Below are 22,500 nucleotides of genomic sequence, written 5' to 3'. Positions count from 1 at the left end.
ACATAAATGCGCCTGAGCCCAAAAACTAAAACTAAAAAAAAAACAAAAAACATTTATCCAGAAATAAATCGAAACTTATGAACACCAAAAGCATAACGTTCAAGAGGTACACCATATCCCTTATCATACACCAAGCAGAAACAATATAAAACAATACTATGAATTCTTAAAAACCACTTTAAAACTGCTACATGAAAAAAAAACTTTCAAAAATTAAAAATGGCATCCAGCAAAAGCCATCTAATAAATTACCACCCAAAACTCCAGCAGCCCAGCTAGCCCTACCAAATCTGTATCTTTACACATACAAGGAACACAACCAAAATCCCAATATTCTACATCTCAGAAGTCTGTTAAGGAAACCTACTGAAATTAATTCTACCTCAAATACAAACCAACCCCATCCATAAGGTTATCTTCACTCCAAAACCCAATTGCACATAGTTAATAATACCGAAAAGGAAAACAACACACCATACATCCACCACCAAAGAATATACGAGTGAAGGAAAAAAAAACCACTTTTTTTTTTTCCCACACTAACTTCTTTTATTAGCTAGGAAAAAAAGATTTTGCCAGGACTGCAACAACTTCTTCTTCCTCTCCTTGGTCTTCTTCTGAAATGTCCCATCTCATTCCAAATTCCTCACAACTTTGGAGTTGAAATCCAAGCAAAAAGCAAAATGCACAGTCCCCCTGTGCACCGGATGCTCTTGTCACTTCTCGGATTCTCCATTTCACTCCACACCTTATCACACTTTCAGTCTTCGTGCTGTCCTGCCGTGATGAGTTTCACAGATTAATTGGTACATGTTAAGAGAGGATTTTTCTCCCTCCCTGCCTCCCTCCCTCGTTGCCCCAGCACTGCCAAGCCCCCCCCACCCCCAAATCAGGTCCCTAAACACCACGTCTACACATCCTTTCCATGTCTCCAGGGACGGGGACTTCCCTGGGCAGCCTGCTCCAATGCCTCACCACCCTTCCAGTGAGGAAGTGTTTCCTACAATCCAATCTAAGCCTTCCCTGCTGCAACTCGAGGCCATTTCCTTTTGTCATGTCACTTCTTCCTTGGGACATCTCGTCACTTAAGCCTTACCTGCTCCTTACCTGGCAGGTCTCTGCCTTGCCTGCATGAGAGGCGAAACACTCCCACCACAGGAACGGCAGCTCAGCAGTTCCCACACCAAGGCAGGCGGAGCAGCAGTCCTCACCAGAGCTCACGTGCCACTTTTCAGTGGTCGCCTCTGCTTCTCCTCCCAGGCAGATAGATCTCTGCAGAGGATGTAAAAGTCACCTGCTATTCTTTGGAAATTAAAAAAAAATTGGAAGCAATTAATTAATAACTAATTCCCTGCAGAGACCACACAAGGCACAGGTTGCAAGGGAGATGCCTGAAAGCCAAAGCTGCGCTTCAGTGCCATCTAAGCTGGGAATTTTGCAGGGTGCCGGGACACAAGGTTGTTTTCACCGTGATCAGTGAGCAGCGGCCACCCCAGAGCAGGAGGAGTGCGGCTCAGAAGACCTGGCTGTAAAAAATACAGCTTATTGTCCCCAAGCACGTGCCAGTGGTCTGGAAAAGGGCGAAACTGCTTGACATTTCTACTGTGTCTGCGAAAGCGGGGAGCTGCTCGCGCCTCCTCACCTAACTGATGCTCTCAGTTGTGGTGCCACACAAAACCACCTGGCTGTGTTCCACTTCCCTGGGTCTTTTCTGTGCAGGCAACTGCAATGCCATTGTAACTTTTCTGCTCTCACGTAATTCTTCCAGAAAAAACCAGCATCTTTCCAGGCCCCCAGGACTTCTCCTATGATACCTACACCAGGCTTTGCAGCAGGGCAGAGCGGCATCGGCCCAAACACCCAGACACCCGTGACACAGAACAGGACAAACCATAAGCCCCTCAAAGGACTAAGGCACAAGACACGTGACACGAGACATCCAAAAGACACAGAAGGCACGACAGACAAGTGACACAAGTGACAGGCACCGGGACCGCTCTGCCCTGAGCACCTCAGCACGCTGAGACTTCTCCTCCATGTGGCCTAAGGGGCCATCTCCTGCACATCCCTGCCTCCCAAGAAACTACTCAAAAGGCCCTCCCAGCACCTCGCTTCCATCCCCTCAGCGTGGCACAGCCCTCGACTTACCTCTCGAGCATCCTGGGATGAGAAGCCACGTCCGCTGCAAAGGAAGGCCGCCTCTCTCGCTGGCAATGTCCCGCAGTCACCGGGCTGTGGTCCCTTGGACACGGCTACAATCAGGAACACAATCATAAATTTCTGAAAGGACAACACCCAAAAATGCCACCAAAAATGTCAATTCCATTTTCCCACAACCTAGCTACCACGCTTATTTACAAAGACCCCCATTCCCAATACAGTTAATAAAACCTCTGATATCTTTGCTAAAATCACCCTTAAAGCTAAAAAAGCCCTGCCTCTAACTAAATAAACACAAATAATCCCTGTCTGGTGAACTATATAAATTCATTAACTTAACACTTCAGACCTGCTAAAATATAATACCTTAATGAACACCTGTACACAGTATACGCTATCCTTATCATAAAATAGAAAACAAACCTATTTGTTTTACTAACCTAATACAAATATAAAGTTTAACTGTAATACAACCTATAAAACCCACACTACAAATAAAATTCATAAGTTCTATTTTGACCCAAAAATTCATACATTCTGAACATGAACTTTGTCTAAAAGAAATATTTCAAAAACCAAAAAAACACAAACCCTTAGAATAGCTACTATAATGCCAAGAACCATCAAACAAATAAACACCTAACCTCAACTATCTAGGACAAGCTACAACAAAACTTCTTTAAAAACAACCCTACAAATAACCATTATCTCCTCAACAATACACCTCCAGCAAGACCAAGCAACTCAAAACACTTGAACTCCCATCCAAAAAATATTCCATAAACTAAAACACCAAAAAGTAATCAACAAAACCTACTCAGCTTTCAAGAACCCCATTAAACCCATGCACAGATCTAAAACAAATTAAAAAGAACCATAAGCTGACATACCTTAAATAACTCCACCACTAAACACTACTGTATCAAACTTATTAAAACTCCAATACAAACTAAAATCCAAAACCACAAAATAACACGCCATTATTAACATTACCAATACATTTTCCCCTAACATTTCCTCTAACAAATACAAACTACCATTTACCTTCACTTAAAGAACATACAATACACCTATAACCAAAAACAAAAACACAGTCCTACCATCTACTGTAAATGCAGCTAAATTAAACTAAAAAATCACCTCCAAAACATTCACAATAAACCAACATCAGATAAAAAGTATAGCAAAAATAATTGAAACACTCATCCAAATTCTCCTCAAAAACAACTTGATCATGAAAAAATACAAAACCAAAAAGCCTACTGCAAAGATCCAATTCCTAAAAGTAAAATAACAAAAGAAACAGCATGAAATTCCCACCAGTATCATTAAAAAGTCAGAATAGCTCCACCAGCGAAAAAAAACCCCTAGCCTCTAATAAAACCCCAGACCACCTCAAAAACAAACACTAAAATGCAATTCCTCTGACCATCCCAACTACCATTATTAAAATGCATATGCTATACAAAACTGTCTTCGACCCTGCCATCAATTCCACATAATATTACTCTCATCATACATTGCACCCACATCACAAATCTAAACCACACTAAAACCGTGAAAATAGTTACAAATTAACCCCAAAAAACAAAACTTTAATCTCTAGGCAACAAGGAAAAATTTTAAAAAACCCAAAAAAACCCCCACAAACCGAAAAAACTCCACCATGCAACCAAATACTAGTGAAAAAAAAAAACACACTACACTCTTTTCACTAACAATTCTTATCACATCACAAAAAATGGAACAAAATTAAAAACCAACCCTATAGGAAACCACACAGCAAATGCCAGAAACCACTAAAAAAAGAGAAACCCAACCAACTTACTAAACTCCAAATTGTACAACAGACCCCTCATGTTATTAAAAAAAATAAGCAAATCTCTACCTCTACGCTAACTCAAGGAGGCAGCAATACTCTATAAAATTAACTTAATAACTAAACAAATTAACGATACAATAAAAATTGAAAACAATAAAAAAACCTACTCAAATAACTACCAAAAAAACCCACCATATAAATACCCACGTCCCCAAAAATAAAACCAATAAAAAGCAAAAACAAAACAAGTCAAACTACAAAAAAAAACCCCCAACAAACAAACTAGAATTAACAAAAAAATTATTCCTGACTCAATAAACCCAAAATTCCTCCGTCCAATAAAACAAAAATACCACCTAGAAATAAACACAAAGCCAAAGGATAAATGTAACCAGAAACAATACCTCCCTAACTATTCGTAACCATAAAACATACACTACAATCAAACAAACCAAATACATAAAACCCCGATAATATGATAAACAAAAATGCAATAATATGAACTTTTAAAGCCGCACAAATTTACTACAGGACACTACCTAGAAACAAACACTACATACGCTAATAAAAGCCACCACAACGGAATTTAAAACCTACCTTCCACTTCAAGCTTCACGATCCATAAAAACCATAGTCAACTATAAAAAACATATCGTTTAAAAGCATAATACCCCACCAAAAAAAAAAAAAAAAGCGACAACAAAACTCAATTCCAAAACAGCCTTGTCACCAACGCCTGAGCCAACAACCAAAACATCGAAGAAGTTCACGATACACCAACTGCAAACAAAATGATACAGTAAATTCCTACAAACCACCTCAAAGCCACGACGTAAAAGAACTTTCCATAATTAAAGCCGCGGCTCCCGGCGGGAACGCGGCTCCTCCGGCGGCTCCTCCGGCGGCTCCTCCGGCACGCAGGGGCCGCGCCGCGCCGGGAGAGCCCCGCCCGCTGCCCCTGCCCGGCGGGGCCGGCACCGGGCCCAGGGGGCCCCGGCGGCGCCCGAGCCCCGCGCCCGGAGCGGCCGGCAGCGGCCGGGGCCAGCGCAGCGCCCGTGCCGCCTCTGCCGCCCGCCGGCCCGGCACGGCTCCCCTCGGCTCCGCACGGCTCGCACCGGCGCGGCTCCGGCACTCCCGCGGCAGCCCGGCCGCCTTCCCCTCCCAGCGCAGCAACTGCCCGGGCCGCGCCAGGAGCGCTCCCGCGCCGCAACCTTCGGGGCCGGGCCGCGGGCACAAGAAGCGCCCTCAAAGGCAGCGGCACGGCCCCACTTCAACCCCGCAAAGGCTGCGAGAGCTGCAGCTTCCTTCAGCTGAACCCCGAAACTGAGGCAGCGCGGGCTGCTCACCCCGCTTCAGCCAGGGCGAATTAATGTGTTCTCCCCTGCAATTTCATCCCCGACGGTAGCAGAAAAAGGGCTTTTCCTCCAGCTGTGGTAAAAGGGGGATTTTGACCTCAGTTCAAACCCTTGAAAAGGAGGGACAACAGCGCTGCCCCCTCAATTTAGACCTTAGGATGATGAAAATGGGGGGCCTACCCTCAAATCACCCATAATACGACAAGAATTATTTTTTTTTTTTTTTTTTTGTCCCAGAGGGCACCAGGGAGGGATTGGCAAGATGAAATTGGAAAAGGAAAGGAGAAAAGTCCCCGCTACAAATCCACACGAGCTCACCCGTTCGGCTGCTGCTTCCCGGCACGGAGCTTTGTTCCTCGGCACCTCCTTTGAGCAATGCTCCACGCATCCAAGGGCGTATCCAGGTGTTCCCCCAGACCCTCGGAGAAGCTCTCGGCGTCCTTCCACGAGACAGCGCCGGGAGCCCCCCATAAACCCCTCTGCTCAGCAGCTCCAGGCAAAAGGGAGCTCAGGCAACCCCTTCCCCCCTAAAACAGCCTCCTCCCGGCAGGAGCCGCCCCCTCCTCATCCTCGCAGCTCAGGGCTGGGGCTGCTCGGAGCCCTCATCATCCTCAGAGCTCACAGCTGGCGCTGTCGCCACGCTCCGACAGCGTCGCTCCCTGTCCAGCACACAGCCCGCTCCTGACAGACACAGACCAAACAGAAATCTACTCCGCCTGTCGGCTTTCCCGAGTCCGCCCGGTTACGCGATTAAAACACGTACGTGCAGCGGCGGTTTGGTTCGGCTGTTGGTCTAAGCTGGGCTTGTTTCGGCACTTCGGCTGAACTCGGCTATCGTCGGCTGTTCGGCAACACCCGGCTATTGTCGGCAAAACTCGGCTATCGTCGGCTCTTCGGCTACACCCGGCTATTGTCGGCAAAACTCGGCTATCGTCGGCTCTTCGGCTACACTCGGCTATTCTCGGCTAACCTGGATTTTCCCGCCCTTTTGGCCGCCCTCTTGAGAAGGTCAAGCCGGTCCGCGACACGACGCGACACGCCACTCTCAAGATGGCAGCCGCGAGAAGCCCTCGGCAAAGAGAGGCGTCTATGCTCAAGCCTGTCAGCGCCCGCCACAAACGCCACCGCCCGCGGCGCCGCTGAGCGCACAGCCCGTGTCCACAGCACGTGAATCGCCACAGAAAATTCCTCCGGGGTCGCGCCGGCGATGGAGCGTCGTGCGGGCAGCTCAATAGACACACCATGGGCCTCATTTTTCCCGCCCTTTTGGCCGCCCTCTTGAGAAGGTCAAGCCGGTTCGCGACACGACGCGACACGCCACTCCCAAGATGGCGGCCGCGACAGGCCCCCGGCAGAGAAAGCCGAGTTCGCCTGTGCCTGTCAGAAACTCGCCGAAATACCTCAGGTCTCGGTGCCGCTGAGCGCACAGCCCGTGTCCACAGCACTTGAATCGCCACAGAAAATCCCGCCGCTGCTGCTCTGGCCTCGGGGTGCCACGCAGGCAGTCCAGTAAACGGACGGAGGTCCTCGACTTTCCCGCTCTTTTTTTGCCGCCATCTTGAGAAGGTCGAGCGCGTCCCGGCCGAACCCCCCCCACGCCGTCGGCCGCTGCAGCAGCGCGGCACAGAGAGGCGTTTTCGCCGCCGCCTCTCGGCTGCCTGTCGGGAGGCTGCAGTACCGCGCTCTGGCCACAAGGCGGCGGCGCTGCCGCCCGCCTCAGCCGGGGGCGCCGCACGCCGCGGGGCTGCGGGCGGGGCTAAAACGAACCGGGGGGATTCCCTCCAAAACCTCTTCTAAAATAAATGCCCCAAAACAACCCGGAAGGGGGAAAAAAAAAAATCCCTGCCTCTAACCCAGTAACAACCAAAAAAACCCCACAAAGCCTTTCTTTTAAACAATATTTAAATATATTGCACTGTTATATTTTTTCATATTTATATTCACTTTTATATTCATAATGTACATGGATATATCATGTTTAGTTCTACATTTCTATTTATAAATTTATAGATAAATTCATATTCTATATTACTTTACTTATATATGTTTATGCATTTCTTTATATATTGATTCTATATTTCTGGATTCATATTTTTAGTTCTGTAACACACATTATTTAAAATAAAAGCCCTGCAGCTATCCAAAGAAAAGCCAAAAAGAACTTCTTTCTCTTAAACTGTGTTTAATTTTTTTTTTTTTAATTACTTTCAAAATTTATATTCATTTACACTTAAAATGTATATTGACTTACAGTGTTACTTGTATTCTACTAGATCTCTTCTCATTACTTTATTTATATTTTATATTTCTATATATATTTTTATATCCTGATTATAGATTTCCGTATTGATGATTATGAAACAATATCCATATTTATATTATTTAAAATGAAAACCCCGTCTCTAACCAAATAAAAACCAAAAACCCCTTTATTTAAATTATATTTACATATTTTAATATTTATCTTTTTTCATATTTATATTCACATTTATATTTATAGTTTCTATCGCTCTATAATATTATTTATATTCTATATTACTTACCTTCATATTACTTACATATATTTAAATTTGTATTTATGCTTTAATTATAATTATCTGTCTTTATACCTTTATTATGAATTTCTATATTTAGATTTATATTTCTATGCTACTTTACATAATTTCAAATAAAACCCCTGCCTCTAACAAAATAAAAACCAAAGACAGCCCTTTATTTTAACCATATTTTAAAATATTTAAATTATATCATTCATAATTATATTTACATAGACATTTATAATTTTCTTTATATATACTCTAGAAAATATAATATTATTTTATATCATCTATTAAATTAGATTACTTATATTGAATATTTATACCTATTGTTATATATATTCTATATGCTTAGATTTGATTTATATTTTCAGATTAATTATATTTATACTATTTATTAAAAACCCCTGCCTACAACCTAATAAAAACAAAAAAACACCCTATTTTAAACTATATTTAAATATTTTTATATTTACAATCTATATATTTGTATAGACATACAAGAGACAGCATTTTATATATCATATTATCTTTACAATAGTACACTATATATTATAGTTTTATGTATTGATCTGTTTTCTGTATTTATTTTTATCATTATAATTTCATTTTTCTTTTAAAATTTGAAGCTATTTCTATTTTAAACTATACAGTAAACCATATGCATTCACTGACCTAACACATCAGCAGCACAAAACCACCACGCCCTGCTCAGCACCAGGCCGCAGTACACGCTCGCCCCGTCACACCGTTTCAAAACAAAACCTGTTTCTATTACTAAGAGAACAAGGATCCCACCACACTTAACCCCATTCAAAATTCAAATAAACCCAACTATAAATCAATTTTAAAATCCCATTATTATTACCCCAAAACCTCCATCATTTATAAGCGTAAACTTCCTCCTCAACCAACATCTCAAAAACCCAAAAAACTCAAATACACATTTAAAATGAAATAACTGCTAATAAAAACAAATGGCATAAAAAATACATCAGACCAACTCACTAAACTCCAAACTGTACAACTGACCCTAAACACGTCTTAAAAAAGCCCCCAAAGCTCTACCTTTATGCTAACTCACAAATAATAACCAATAATCCATAAAAAGAATTTCTAAAAAGCCAATTAAAAGCATAATAAAAATTGAATATTAAAATACTTTAAAAGATCACTACACAGATTTTTAAAAATTGCCTATAGAAACCCACCACATAAATGCGCCTGAGCCCAAAAACTAAAACTAAAAAAAAAACAAAAAACATTTATCCAGAAATAAATCGAAACTTATGAACACCAAAAGCATAACGTTCAAGAGGTACACCATATCCCTCATCATACACCAAGCAGAAACAATATAAAACAATACTATGAATTCTTAAAAACCACTTTAAAACTGCTACATGAAAAAAAAACTTTCAAAAATTAAAAATGGCATCCAGCAAAAGCCATCTAATAAATTACCACCCAAAACTCCAGCAGCCCAGCTAGCCCTACCAAATCTGTATCTTTACACATACAAGGAACACAACCAAAATCCCAATATCATACATCTCAGAAGTCTGTTAAGGAAACCTACTGAAATTAATTCTACCTCAAATACAAACCAACCCCATCCATAAGGTTATCTTCACTCCAAAACCCAATTGCACATAGTTAATAATACCGAAAAGGAAAACAACACACCATACATCCACCACCAAAGAATATACGAGTGAAGGAAAAAAAAATACTTTTTTTTTTTTTTTCCCCACACTAACTTCTTTTATTAGCTAGGAAAAAAAGATTTCGCCAGGACTGCAACAACTTCTTCTTCCTCTCCTTGGTCTTCTTCTGAAATGTCCCATCTCATTCCAAATTCCTCACAACTTTGGAGTTGAAATCCAAGCAAAAAGCAAAATGCACAGCCCCCCTGTGCACCGGATGCTCTTGTCACTTCTCGGATTCTCCATTTCACTCCACACCTTATCACACTTTCAGTCTTCGTGCTGTCCTGCCGTGATGAGTTTCACAGATTAATTGGTACATGTTAAGAGAGGATTTTTCTCCCTCCCTCCCTGCCTCCCTCGTTGCCCCAGCACTGCCAAGCCCCCCCCACCCCCAAATCAGGTCCCTAAACACCACGTCTACACATCCTTTCCATGTCTCCAGGGACGGGGACTTCCCTGGGCAGCCTGCTCCAATGCCTCACCACCCTTCCAGTGAGGAAGTGTTTCCTACAATCCAATCTAAGCCTTCCCTGCTGCAACTCGAGGCCATTTCCTTTTGTCATGTCACTTCTTCCTTGGGACATCTCGTCACTTAAACCTTACCTGCTCCTTACCTGGCAGGTCTCTGCCTTGCCTGCATGAGAGGAGAAACACTCCCACCACAGGAACGGCAGCTCAGCAGTTCCCACACCAAGGCAGGCGGAGCAGCAGTCCTCACCAGAGCTCACGTGCCACTTTTCAGTGGTCGCCTCTGCTTCTCCTCCCAGGCAGATAGATCTCTGCAGAGGATGTAAAAGTCACCTGATATTCTTTGGAAATTAAAAAAAAATTGGAAGCAATTAATTAATAACTAATTCCCTGCAGAGACCACACAAGGCACAGGTTGCAAGGGAGATGCCTGAAAGCCAAAGCTGCGCTTCAGTGCCATCTAAGCTGGGAATTTTGCAGGGTGCCGGGACACAAGGTTGTTTTCACCGTGATCAGTGAGCAGCGGCCACCCCAGAGCAGGAGGAGTGCGGCTCAGAAGACCTGGCTGTAAAAAATACAGCTTATTGTCCCCAAGCACGTGCCAGTGGTCTGGAAAAGGGCGAAACTGCTTGACATTTCTGTGTCTGCGAAAGCGGGGAGCTGCTCGCGCCTCCTCACCTAACTGATGCTCTCAGTTGTGGTGCCACACAAAACCACCTGGCTGTGTTCCACTTCCCTGGGTCTTTTCTGTGCAGGCAACTGCAATGCCATTGTAACTTTTCTGCTCTCACGTAATTCTTCCAGAAAAAACCAGCATCTTTCCAGGCCCCCAGGACTTCTCCTATGATACCTACACCAGGCTTTGCAGCAGGGCAGAGCGGCATCGGCCCAAACACCCAGACACCCGTGACACAGAACAGGACAAACCATAAGCCCCTCAAAGGACTAAGGCACAAGACACGTGACACGAGACATCCAAAAGACACAGAAGGCACGACAGACAAGTGACACAAGTGACAGGCACCGGGACCGCTCTGCCCTGAGCACCTCAGCACGCTGAGACTTCTCCTCCATGTGGCCTAAGGGGCCATCTCCTGCACATCCCTGCCTCCCAAGAAACTACTCAAAAGGCCCTCCCAGCACCTCGCTTCCATCCCCTCAGCGTGGCACAGCCCTCGACTTACCTCTCGAGCATCCTGGGATGAGAAGCCACGTCCGCTGCAAAGGAAGGCCGCCTCTCTCGCTGGCAATGTCCCGCAGTCACCGGGCTGTGGTCCCTTGGACACGGCTACAATCAGGAACACAATCATAAATTTCTGAAAGGACAACACCCAAAAATGCCACCAAAAATGTCAATTCCATTTTCCCACAACCTAGCTACCACGCTTATTTACAAAGACCCCCATTCCCAATACAGTTAATAAAACCTCTGATATCTTTGCTAAAATCACCCTTAAAGCTAAAAAAGCCCTGCCTCTAACTAAATAAACACAAATAATCCCTGTCTGGTGAACTATATAAATTCATTAACTTAACACTTCAGACCTGCTAAAATATAATACCTTAATGAACACCTGTACACAGTATACGCTATCCTTATCATAAAATAGAAAACAAACCTATTTGTTTTACTAACCTAATACAAATATAAAGTTTAACTGTAATACAACCTATAAAACCCACACTACAAATAAAATTCATAAGTTCTATTTTGACCCAAAAATTCATACATTCTGAACATGAACTTTGTCTAAAAGAAATATTTCAAAAACCAAAAAAACACAAACCCTTAGAATAGCTACTATAATGCCAAGAACCACCAAACAAATAAACACCTAACCTCAACTATCTAGGACAAGCTACAACAAAACTTCTTTAAAAACAACCCTACAAATAACCATTATCTCCTCAACAATACACCTCCAGCAAGACCAAGCAACTCAAAACACTTGAACTCCCATCCAAAAAATATTCCATAAACTAAAACACCAAAAAGTAATCAACAAAACCTACTCAGCTTTCAAGAACCCCATTAAACCCATGCACAGATCTAAAACAAATTAAAAAGAACCATAAGCTGACATACCTTAAATAACTCCACCACTAAACACTACTGTATCAAACTTATTAAAACTCCAATACAAACTAAAATCCAAAACCACAAAATAACACGCCATTATTAACATTACCAATACATTTTCCCCTAACATTTCCTCTAACAAATACAAACTACCATTTACCTTCACTTAAAGAACATACAATACACCTATAACCAAAAACAAAAACACAGTCCTACCATCTACTGTAAATGCAGCTAAATTAAACTAAAAAATCACCTCCAAAACATTCACAATAAACCAACATCAGATAAAAAGTATAGCAAAAATAATTGAAACACTCATCCAAATTCTCCTCAAAAACAACTTGATCATGAAAAAATACAAAACCAAAAAGCCTACTGCAAAGATCCAATTCCTAAAAGTAAAATAACAAAAGAAACAGCATGAAATTCCCACCAGTATCATTAAAAAGTCAGAATAGCTCCACCAGCGAAAAAAAACCCCTAGCCTCTAATAAAACCCCAGACCACCTCAAAAACAAACACTAAAATGCAATTCCTCTGACCATCCCAACTACCATTATTAAAATGCATATGCTATACAAAACTGTCTTCGACCCTGCCATCAATTCCACATAATATTACTCTCATCATACATTGCACCCACATCACAAATCTAAACCACACTAAAACCGTGAAAATAGTTACAAATTAACCCCAAAAAACAAAACTTTAATCTCTAGGCAACAAGGAAAAATTTTAAAAAACCCAAAAAAACCCCCACAAACCGAAAAAACTCCACCATGCAACCAAATACTAGTGAAAAAAAAAAACACACTACACTCTTTTCACTAACAATTCTTATCACATCACAAAAAATGGAACAAAATTAAAAACCAACCCTATAGGAAACCACACAGCAAATGCCAGAAACCACTAAAAAAAGAGAAACCCAACCAACTTACTAAACTCCAAATTGTACAACAGACCCCTCATGTTATTAAAAAAAATAAGCAAATCTCTACCTCTACGCTAACTCAAGGAGGCAGCAATACTCTATAAAATTAACTTAATAACTAAACAAATTAACGATACAATAAAAATTGAAAACAATAAAAAAACCTACTCAAATAACTACCAAAAAAACCCACCATATAAATACCCACGTCCCCAAAAATAAAACCAATAAAAAGCAAAAACAAAACAAGTCAAACTACAAAAAAAAACCCCCAACAAACAAACTAGAATTAACAAAAAAATTATTCCTGACTCAATAAACCCAAAATTCCTCCGTCCAATAAAACAAAAATACCACCTAGAAATAAACACAAAGCCAAAGGATAAATGTAACCAGAAACAATACCTCCCTAACTATTCGTAACCATAAAACATACACTACAATCAAACAAACCAAATACATAAAACCCCGATAATATGATAAACAAAAATGCAATAATATGAACTTTTAAAGCCGCACAAATTTACTACAGGACACTACCTAGAAACAAACACTACATACGCTAATAAAAGCCACCACAACGGAATTTAAAACCTACCTTCCACTTCAAGCTTCACGATCCATAAAAACCATAGTCAACTATAAAAAACATATCGTTTAAAAGCATAATACCCCACCAAAAAAAAAAAAAAAAGCGACAACAAAACTCAATTCCAAAACAGCCTTGTCACCAACGCCTGAGCCAACAACCAAAACATCGAAGAAGTTCACGATACACCAACTGCAAACAAAATGATACAGTAAATTCCTACAAACCACCTCAAAGCCACGACGTAAAAGAACTTTCCATAATTAAAGCCGCGGCTCCCGGCGGGAACGCGGCTCCTCCGGCGGCTCCTCCGGCGGCTCCTCCGGCACGCAGGGGCCGCGCCGCGCCGGGAGAGCCCCGCCCGCTGCCCCTGCCCGGCGGGGCCGGCACCGGGCCCAGGGGGCCCCGGCGGCGCCCGAGCCCCGCGCCCGGAGCGGCCGGCAGCGGCCGGGGCCAGCGCAGCGCCCGTGCCGCCTCTGCCGCCCGCCGGCCCGGCACGGCTCCCCTCGGCTCCGCACGGCTCGCACCGGCGCGGCTCCGGCACTCCCGCGGCAGCCCGGCCGCCTTCCCCTCCCAGCGCAGCAACTGCCCGGGCCGCGCCAGGAGCGCTCCCGCGCCGCAACCTTCGGGGCCGGGCCGCGGGCACAAGAAGCGCCCTCAAAGGCAGCGGCACGGCCCCACTTCAACCCCGCAAAGGCTGCGAGAGCTGCAGCTTCCTTCAGCTGAACCCCGAAACTGAGGCAGCGCGGGCTGCTCACCCCGCTTCAGCCAGGGCGAATTAATGTGTTCTCCCCTGCAATTTCATCCCCGACGGTAGCAGAAAAAGGGCTTTTCCTCCAGCTGTGGTAAAAGGGGGATTTTGACCTCAGTTCAAACCCTTGAAAAGGAGGGACAACAGCGCTGCCCCCTCAATTTAGACCTTAGGATGATGAAAATGGGGGGCCTACCCTCAAATCACCCATAATACGACAAGAATTTTTTTTTTTTTTTTTTTTTTTCCCAGAGGGCACCAGGGAGGGATTGGCAAGATGAAATTGGAAAAGGAAAGGAGAAAAGTCCCCGCTACAAATCCACACGAGCTCACCCGTTCGGCTGCTGCTTCCCGGCACGGAGCTTTGTTCCTCGGCACCTCCTTTGAGCAATGCTCCACGCATCCAAGGGCGTATCCAGGTGTTCCCCCAGACCCTCGGAGAAGCTCTCGGCGTCCTTCCACGAGACAGCGCCGGGAGCCCCCCATAAACCCCTCTGCTCAGCAGCTCCAGGCAAAAGGGAGCTCAGGCAACCCCTTCCCCCCTAAAACAGCCTCCTCCCGGCAGGAGCCGCCCCCTCCTCATCCTCGCAGCTCAGGGCTGGGGCTGCTCGGAGCCCTCATCATCCTCAGAGCTCACAGCTGGCGCTGTCGCCACGCTCCGACAGCGTCGCTCCCTGTCCAGCACACAGCCCGCTCCTGACAGACACAGACCAAACAGAAATCTACTCCGCCTGTCGGCTTTCCCGAGTCCGCCCGGTTACGCGATTAAAACACGTACGTGCAGCGGCGGTTTGGTTCGGCTGTTGGTCTAAGCTGGGCTTGTTTCGGCACTTCGGCTGAACTCGGCTATCGTCGGCTGTTCGGCAACACCCGGCTATTGTCGGCAAAACTCGGCTATCGTCGGCTCTTCGGCTACACCCGGCTATTGTCGGCAAAACTCGGCTATCGTCGGCTCTTCGGCTACACTCGGCTATTCTCGGCTAACCTGGATTTTCCCGCCCTTTTGGCCGCCCTCTTGAGAAGGTCAAGCCGGTCCGCGACACGACGCGACACGCCACTCTCAAGATGGCAGCCGCGAGAAGCCCTCGGCAAAGAGAGGCGTCTATGCTCAAGCCTGTCAGCGCCCGCCACAAACGCCACCGCCCGCGGCGCCGCTGAGCGCACAGCCCGTGTCCACAGCACGTGAATCGCCACAGAAAATTCCTCCGGGGTCGCGCCGGCGATGGAGCGTCGTGCGGGCAGCTCAATAGACACACCATGGGCCTCATTTTTCCCGCCCTTTTGGCCGCCCTCTTGAGAAGGTCAAGCCGGTCCGCGACACGACGCGACACGCCACTCCCAAGATGGCGGCCGCGACAGGCCCCCGGCAGAGAAAGCCGAGTTCGCCTGTGCCTGTCAGAAACTCGCCGAAATACCTCAGGTCTCGGTGCCGCTGAGCGCACAGCCCGTGTCCACAGCACTTGAATCGCCACAGAAAATCCCGCCGCTGCTGCTCTGGCCTCGGGGTGCCACGCAGGCAGTCCAGTAAACGGACGGAGGTCCTCGACTTTCCCGCTCTTTTTTTGCCGCCATCTTGAGAAGGTCGAGCGCGTCCCGGCCGAACCCCCCCCACGCCGTCGGCCGCTGCAGCAGCGCGGCACAGAGAGGCGTTTTCGCCGCCGCCTCTCGGCTGCCTGTCGGGAGGCTGCAGTACCGCGCTCTGGCCACAAGGCGGCGGCGCTGCCGCCCGCCTCAGCCGGAGGGAGCTGCAGTACCGCGCTCTGGCCACAAGGCGGCGGCGCTGCCGCCCGCCTCAGCCGGGGGCGCCGCACGCCGCGGGGCTGCGGGCGGGGCTAAAACGAACCGGGGGGATTCCCTCCAAAACCTCTTCTAAAATAAATGCCCCAAAACAACCCGGAAGGGGGAAAAAAAAAAATCCCTGCCTCTAACCCAGTAACAACCAAAAAAACCCCACAAAGCCTTTCTTTTAAACAATATTTAAATATATTGCACTGTTATATTTTTTCATATTTATATTCACTTTTATATTCATAATGTACATGGATATATCATGTTTAGTTCTACATTTCTATTTATAAATTTATAGATAAATTCATATTCTATATTACTTTACTTATATATGTTTATGCATTTCTTTATATATTGATTCTATATTTCTGGATTCATATTTTTAGTTCTGTAACACACATTATTTAAAATAAAAGCCCTGCAGCTATCCAAAGAAAAGCCAAAAAGAACTTCTTTCTCTTAAACTGTGTTTAATTTTTTTTTTTTTTTTTTTTTTTTAATTACTTTCAAAATTTATATTCATTTACACTTAAAATGTATATTGACTTACAGTGTTACTTGTATTCTACTAGATCTCTTCTCATTACTTTATTTATATTTTATATTTCTATATATATTTTTATATCCTGATTATAGATTTCCGTATTGATGATTATGAAACAATATCCATATTTATATTATTTAAAATGAAAACCCCGTCTCTAACCAAATAAAAACCAAAAACCCCTTTATTTAAATTATATTTACATATTTTAATATTTATCTTTTTTCATATTTATATTCACATTTATATTTATAGTTTCTATCGCTCTATAATATTATTTATATTCTATATTACTTACCTTCATATTACTTACATATATTTAAATTTGTATTTATGCTTTAATTATAATTATCTGTCTTTATACCTTTATTATGAATTTCTATATTTAGATTTATATTTCTATGCTACTTTACATAATTTCAAATAAAACCCCTGCCTCTAACAAAATAAAAACCAAAGACAGCCCTTTATTTTAACCATATTTTAAAATATTTAAATTATATCATTCATAATTATATTTACATAGACATTTATAATTTTCTTTATATATACTCTAGAAAATATAATATTATTTTATATCATCTATTAAATTAGATTACTTATATTGAATATTTATACCTATTGTTATATATATTCTATATGCTTAGATTTGATTTATATTTTCAGATTAATTATATTTATACTATTTATTAAAAACCCCTGCCTACAACCTAATAAAAACAAAAAAACACCCTATTTTAAACTATATTTAAATATTTTTATATTTACAATCTATATATTTGTATAGACATACAAGAGACAGCATTTTATATATCATATTATCTTTACAATAGTACACTATATATTATAGTTTTATGTATTGATCTGTTTTCTGTATTTATTTTTATCATTATAATTTCATTTTTCTTTTAAAATTTGAAGCTATTTCTATTTTAAACTATACAGTAAACCATATGCATTCACTGACCTAACACATCAGCAGCACAAAACCACCACGCCCTGCTCAGCACCAGGCCGCAGTACACGCTCGCCCCGTCACACCGTTTCAAAACAAAACCTGTTTCTATTACTAAGAGAACAAGGATCCCACCACACTTAACCCCATTCAAAATTCAAATAAACCCAACTATAAATCAATTTTAAAATCCCATTATTATTACCCCAAAACCTCCATCATTTATAAGCGTAAACTTCCTCCTCAACCAACATCTCAAAAACCCAAAAAACTCAAATACACATTTAAAATGAAATAACTGCTAATAAAAACAAATGGCATAAAAAATACATCAGACCAACTCACTAAACTCCAAACTGTACAACTGACCCTAAACACGTCTTAAAAAAGCCCCCAAAGCTCTACCTTTATGCTAACTCACAAATAATAACCAATAATCCATAAAAAGAATTTCTAAAAAGCCAATTAAAAGCATAATAAAAATTGAATATTAAAATACTTTAAAAGATCACTACACAGATTTTTAAAAATTGCCTATAGAAACCCACCACATAAATGCGCCTGAGCCCAAAAACTAAAACTAAAAAAAAAACAAAAAACATTTATCCAGAAATAAATCGAAACTTATGAACACCAAAAGCATAACGTTCAAGAGGTACACCATATCCCTCATCATACACCAAGCAGAAACAATATAAAACAATACTATGAATTCTTAAAAACCACTTTAAAACTGCTACATGAAAAAAAAACTTTCAAAAATTAAAAATGGCATCCAGCAAAAGCCATCTAATAAATTACCACCCAAAACTCCAGCAGCCCAGCTAGCCCTACCAAATCTGTATCTTTACACATACAAGGAACACAACCAAAATCCCAATATCATACATCTCAGAAGTCTGTTAAGGAAACCTACTGAAATTAATTCTACCTCAAATACAAACCAACCCCATCCATAAGGTTATCTTCACTCCAAAACCAAATTGCACATAGTTAATAATACCGAAAAGGAAAACAACACACCATACATCCACCACCAAAGAATATACGAGTGAAGGAAAAAAAAAAAACACTTTTTTTTTTCCCCACACTAACTTCTTTTATTAGCTAGGAAAAAAAGATTTCGCCAGGACTGCAACAACTTCTTCTTCCTCTCCTTGGTCTTCTTCTGAAATGTCCCATCTCATTCCAAATTCCTCACAACTTTGGAGTTGAAATCCAAGCAAAAAGCAAAATGCACAGCCCCCCTGTGCACCGGATGCTCTTGTCACTTCTCGGATTCTCCATTTCACTCCACACCTTATCACACTTTCAGTCTTCGTGCTGTCCTGCCGTGATGAGTTTCACAGATTAATTGGTACATGTTAAGAGAGGATTTTTCTCCCTCCCTCCCTGCCTCCCTCGTTGCCCCAGCACTGCCAAGCCCCCCCCACCCCCAAATCAGGTCCCTAAACACCACGTCTACACATCCTTTCCATGTCTCCAGGGACGGGGACTTCCCTGGGCAGCCTGCTCCAATGCCTCACCACCCTTTCAGTGAGGAAGTGTTTCCTACAATCCAATCTAAGCCTTCCCTGCTGCAACTCGAGGCCATTTCCTTTTGTCATGTCACTTCTTCCTTGGGACATCTCGTCACTTAAACCTTACCTGCTCCTTACCTGGCAGGTCTCTGCCTTGCCTGCATGAGAGGAGAAACACTCCCACCACAGGAACGGCAGCTCAGCAGTTCCCACACCAAGGCAGGCGGAGCAGCAGTCCTCACCAGAGCTCACGTGCCACTTTTCAGTGGTCGCCTCTGCTTCTCCTCCCAGGCAGATAGATCTCTGCAGAGGATGTAAAAGTCACCTGATATTCTTGGGAAATTAAAAAAAAATTGGAAGCAATTAATTAATAACTAATTCCCTGCAGAGACCACACAAGGCACAGGTTGCAAGGGAGATGCCTGAAAGCCAAAGCTGCGCTTCAGTGCCATCTAAGCTGGGAATTTTGCAGGGTGCCGGGACACAAGGTTGTTTTCACCGTGATCAGTGAGCAGCGGCCACCCCAGAGCAGGAGGAGTGCGGCTCAGAAGACCTGGCTGTAAAAAATACAGCTTATTGTCCCCAAGCACGTGCCAGTGGTCTGGAAAAGGGCGAAACTGCTTGACATTTCTACTGTGTCTGCGAAAGCGGGGAGCTGCTCGCGCCTCCTCACCTAACTGATGCTCTCAGTTGTGGTGCCACACAAAACCACCTGGCTGTGTTCCACTTCCCTGGGTCTTTTCTGTGCAGGCAACTGCAATGCCATTGTAACTTTTCTGCTCTCACGTAATTCTTCCAGAAAAAACCAGCATCTTTCCAGGCCCCCAGGACTTCTCCTATGATACCTACACCAGGCTTTGCAGCAGGGCAGAGCGGCATCGGCCCAAACACCCAGACACCCGTGACACAGAACAGGACAAACCATAAGCCCCTCAAAGGACTAAGGCACAAGACACGAGACATCCAAAAGACACAGAAGGCACGACAGACAAGTGACACAAGTGACAGGCACCGGGACCGCTCTGCCCTGAGCACCTCAGCACGCTGAGACTTCTCCTCCATGTGGCCTAAGGGGCCATCTCCTGCACATCCCTGCCTCCCAAGAAACTACTCAAAAGGCCCTCCCAGCACCTCGCTTCCATCCCCTCAGCGTGGCACAGCCCTAGACTTATCTCTCGAGCATCCTGGGATGAGAATCCACGTCCGCTGCAAAGGAAGGCCGCCTCTCTCGCTGGCAATGTCCCGCAGTCACCGGGCTGTGGTCCCTTGGTCACGGCTACAATCAGGAACACAATCATAAATTTCTGAAAGGACAACACCCAAAAATGCCACCAAAAATGTCAATTCCATTTTCCCACAACCTAGCTACCACACTTATTTACAAAGACCCCCATTCCCAATACAGTTAATAAAACCTCTGATATCTTTGCTAAAATCACCCTTAAAGCTAAAAAAGCCCTGCCTCTAATGTGGCAGAGAGAATAGGGACAGGCGGTCGGAAGATTTCGGGCTGTCACGGAAACCTGATAGGGCCTCCCTCACCTGACTCCCAGAGATAAGGATAGCCGCAGGACAAGAGGCCAAGAATGTTGTAATCCCCCCAAGAATGTTGTAACCCTACCTAACACGGCCTCCACCCAGTCCCCTTACTAACCATATAAGGTAAAAGTCAGACCCCAAAGGTAGGGGAAGGACCAAGGGTATATATACCGAGGAGAAAACCAATAAAGGGCCTTTGGACCATCTATCACATTGATGTCTGCGTGTCCTTAGCCCGAGCGGCCAAGAGCATTGGGCCGTCGTGCTGCGTTTCCTTGGAACCAGGTCGTTACGCCTTGCCTGCAAGGCAACAAGTGGTGCCGAAAGCCCGGGAACACAAAAGAAACAGAACCCGGGATCGGGAGTCTCCTGGACAAGGCCAGCGGCTGCGGGGGGTCCTGGACTCCACCACAGCGAGGAGGGACGCCTCCGGAACCGCCACAGCCTCATAGAAGCTGTGGCCTGAGTTTGAATTGGAACCGCCATAGCCTCATACAAGCTGTGGCCTGAGTTTTACGAGGACCGCCGCAACCTTGTAGAAGTTGTGACCAGAGTCGTGTAGGACCGCCAGTCTCGTGGAAGTCGTGGCCCGAGTCGCGTGGGGACCGCCTCAGCCTCATGGAAGCTGTAGCCCGAGTCGTGAGTTATTTTAATTTACAATGGGGTATTAGATGTGACTTCAAGCATTTTCAGCTTGCTATTAATAAGCTCCAAGAGCTAAGGACGATAACTCGTCCCATAGACATATTAAATTCAGAGGTGTGGGAGAGATGTACACTCGCTTTAGCCGAGGATTTAAAGGTTACAGGCAGTGGGAAATGTCTTAAGGCGTGGGCTAAAGCAGAGGAAGCTTTAAAAAAGGCCTCAGAACAGCAGGAGGCATGGGAAGCAGCGAAGACCATGCTGTTAGCAACCCCAAAAATCGGGAGCGTGGCTGCGACCCAAACGGCCCCGGGAAACAGCCCGGAGGGGGGGGGCAACACGCGGGAGGCGGGCGTTCCCCGCCCGAACCCGCGCGCGGACGCGAGCCCGGGTCGCGACCACCCGGCGCCCCGGGGGGACCCCCTGACCCCTCCGCAGTGCCCGCGGGACTCCCCGACCCCACAGCCCACCTTGCGGGACCCCTTGAACCCCCCGCGGAGTGCGCCCGGCCCCGGCCCGCCCGAGGAGCCCGCCGGGGTCGCGGAGCCGCTGCCCCCTCCCCTCCCCCCACCGCGAACCGCCGATTCGGGGACGCTGACGGCGGAACAGGACTCGCGTTCGTTCTGGGAAGGTTTAATGGCGGACGCGCGCCGCGCGGAGAGTATCGCGGCCGCGGAATCCGGCAACGCCGTGCCGGCGGCGAACGGCGGACCCGGCGCCAGAGCCGCGCCGCCGCCATACGGGTTTGAAAATGGCGCGGGCCACGCGGGAGAGGGGCGGGGCCAGCCGCCCCGCGGCGAGAACGGCACGGAGCCGAGAAGGAGCGCCACCGCGCATGCGCGGGGCAGTGCGGGGGGGCGGACACCCGAACGGGAGCCGCGCCCAGCGGCGCCACCGTATAAAGGGGAGACCCCGCCCCGCAGGGGGCAGGAAACTCACGGGGGGCGAGAGCGGCACCCCCCCCGAGAGGCGGAGCGACACCGCCCACGCGGGGAGGAGCGGGGCCGCTCCAGAGGGGAGGAACGAGAGCGACACCGCTCGCGAGGGGAGGCGCGACTCCACCCCCGAGGGGAGGAGCGGGGGCGGAGCCGCAGGAAAACGCGG

At 45.2% G+C, this 22,500-nt stretch overlaps 1 long non-coding RNA gene across 2 annotated transcripts; it reads right to left on the bottom strand.

Annotated features, from left to right (window-relative positions):
• Nucleotides 1–9,581: 9,581 nt before the first annotated feature.
• Nucleotides 9,582–21,867, bottom strand: LOC135299789 (uncharacterized). Of its 2 annotated transcripts, none has more exons than XR_010361689.1 (2): nucleotides 14,742–21,867; nucleotides 9,582–11,339 (listed from the first exon to the last, which is right to left on the bottom strand). It is a non-coding gene; the product is annotated as an uncharacterized LOC135299789 (long non-coding RNA). The 2 variants fall into 2 exon arrangements; XR_010361690.1 differs by having other exon boundaries at nucleotides 18,791–21,867.
• Between the last annotated feature and the right edge of the window lie 633 nt (nucleotides 21,868–22,500).

This window comes from Passer domesticus, chromosome 4 (genome assembly GCF_036417665.1).
Source record: "Passer domesticus isolate bPasDom1 chromosome 4, bPasDom1.hap1, whole genome shotgun sequence".
Classification (NCBI taxonomy): Eukaryota; Metazoa; Chordata; class Aves; order Passeriformes; family Passeridae; genus Passer; species Passer domesticus.
The sequence above is the reverse complement of the archived record's forward strand: the minus strand, read 5'-3'. Positions and strand labels throughout refer to the sequence as shown.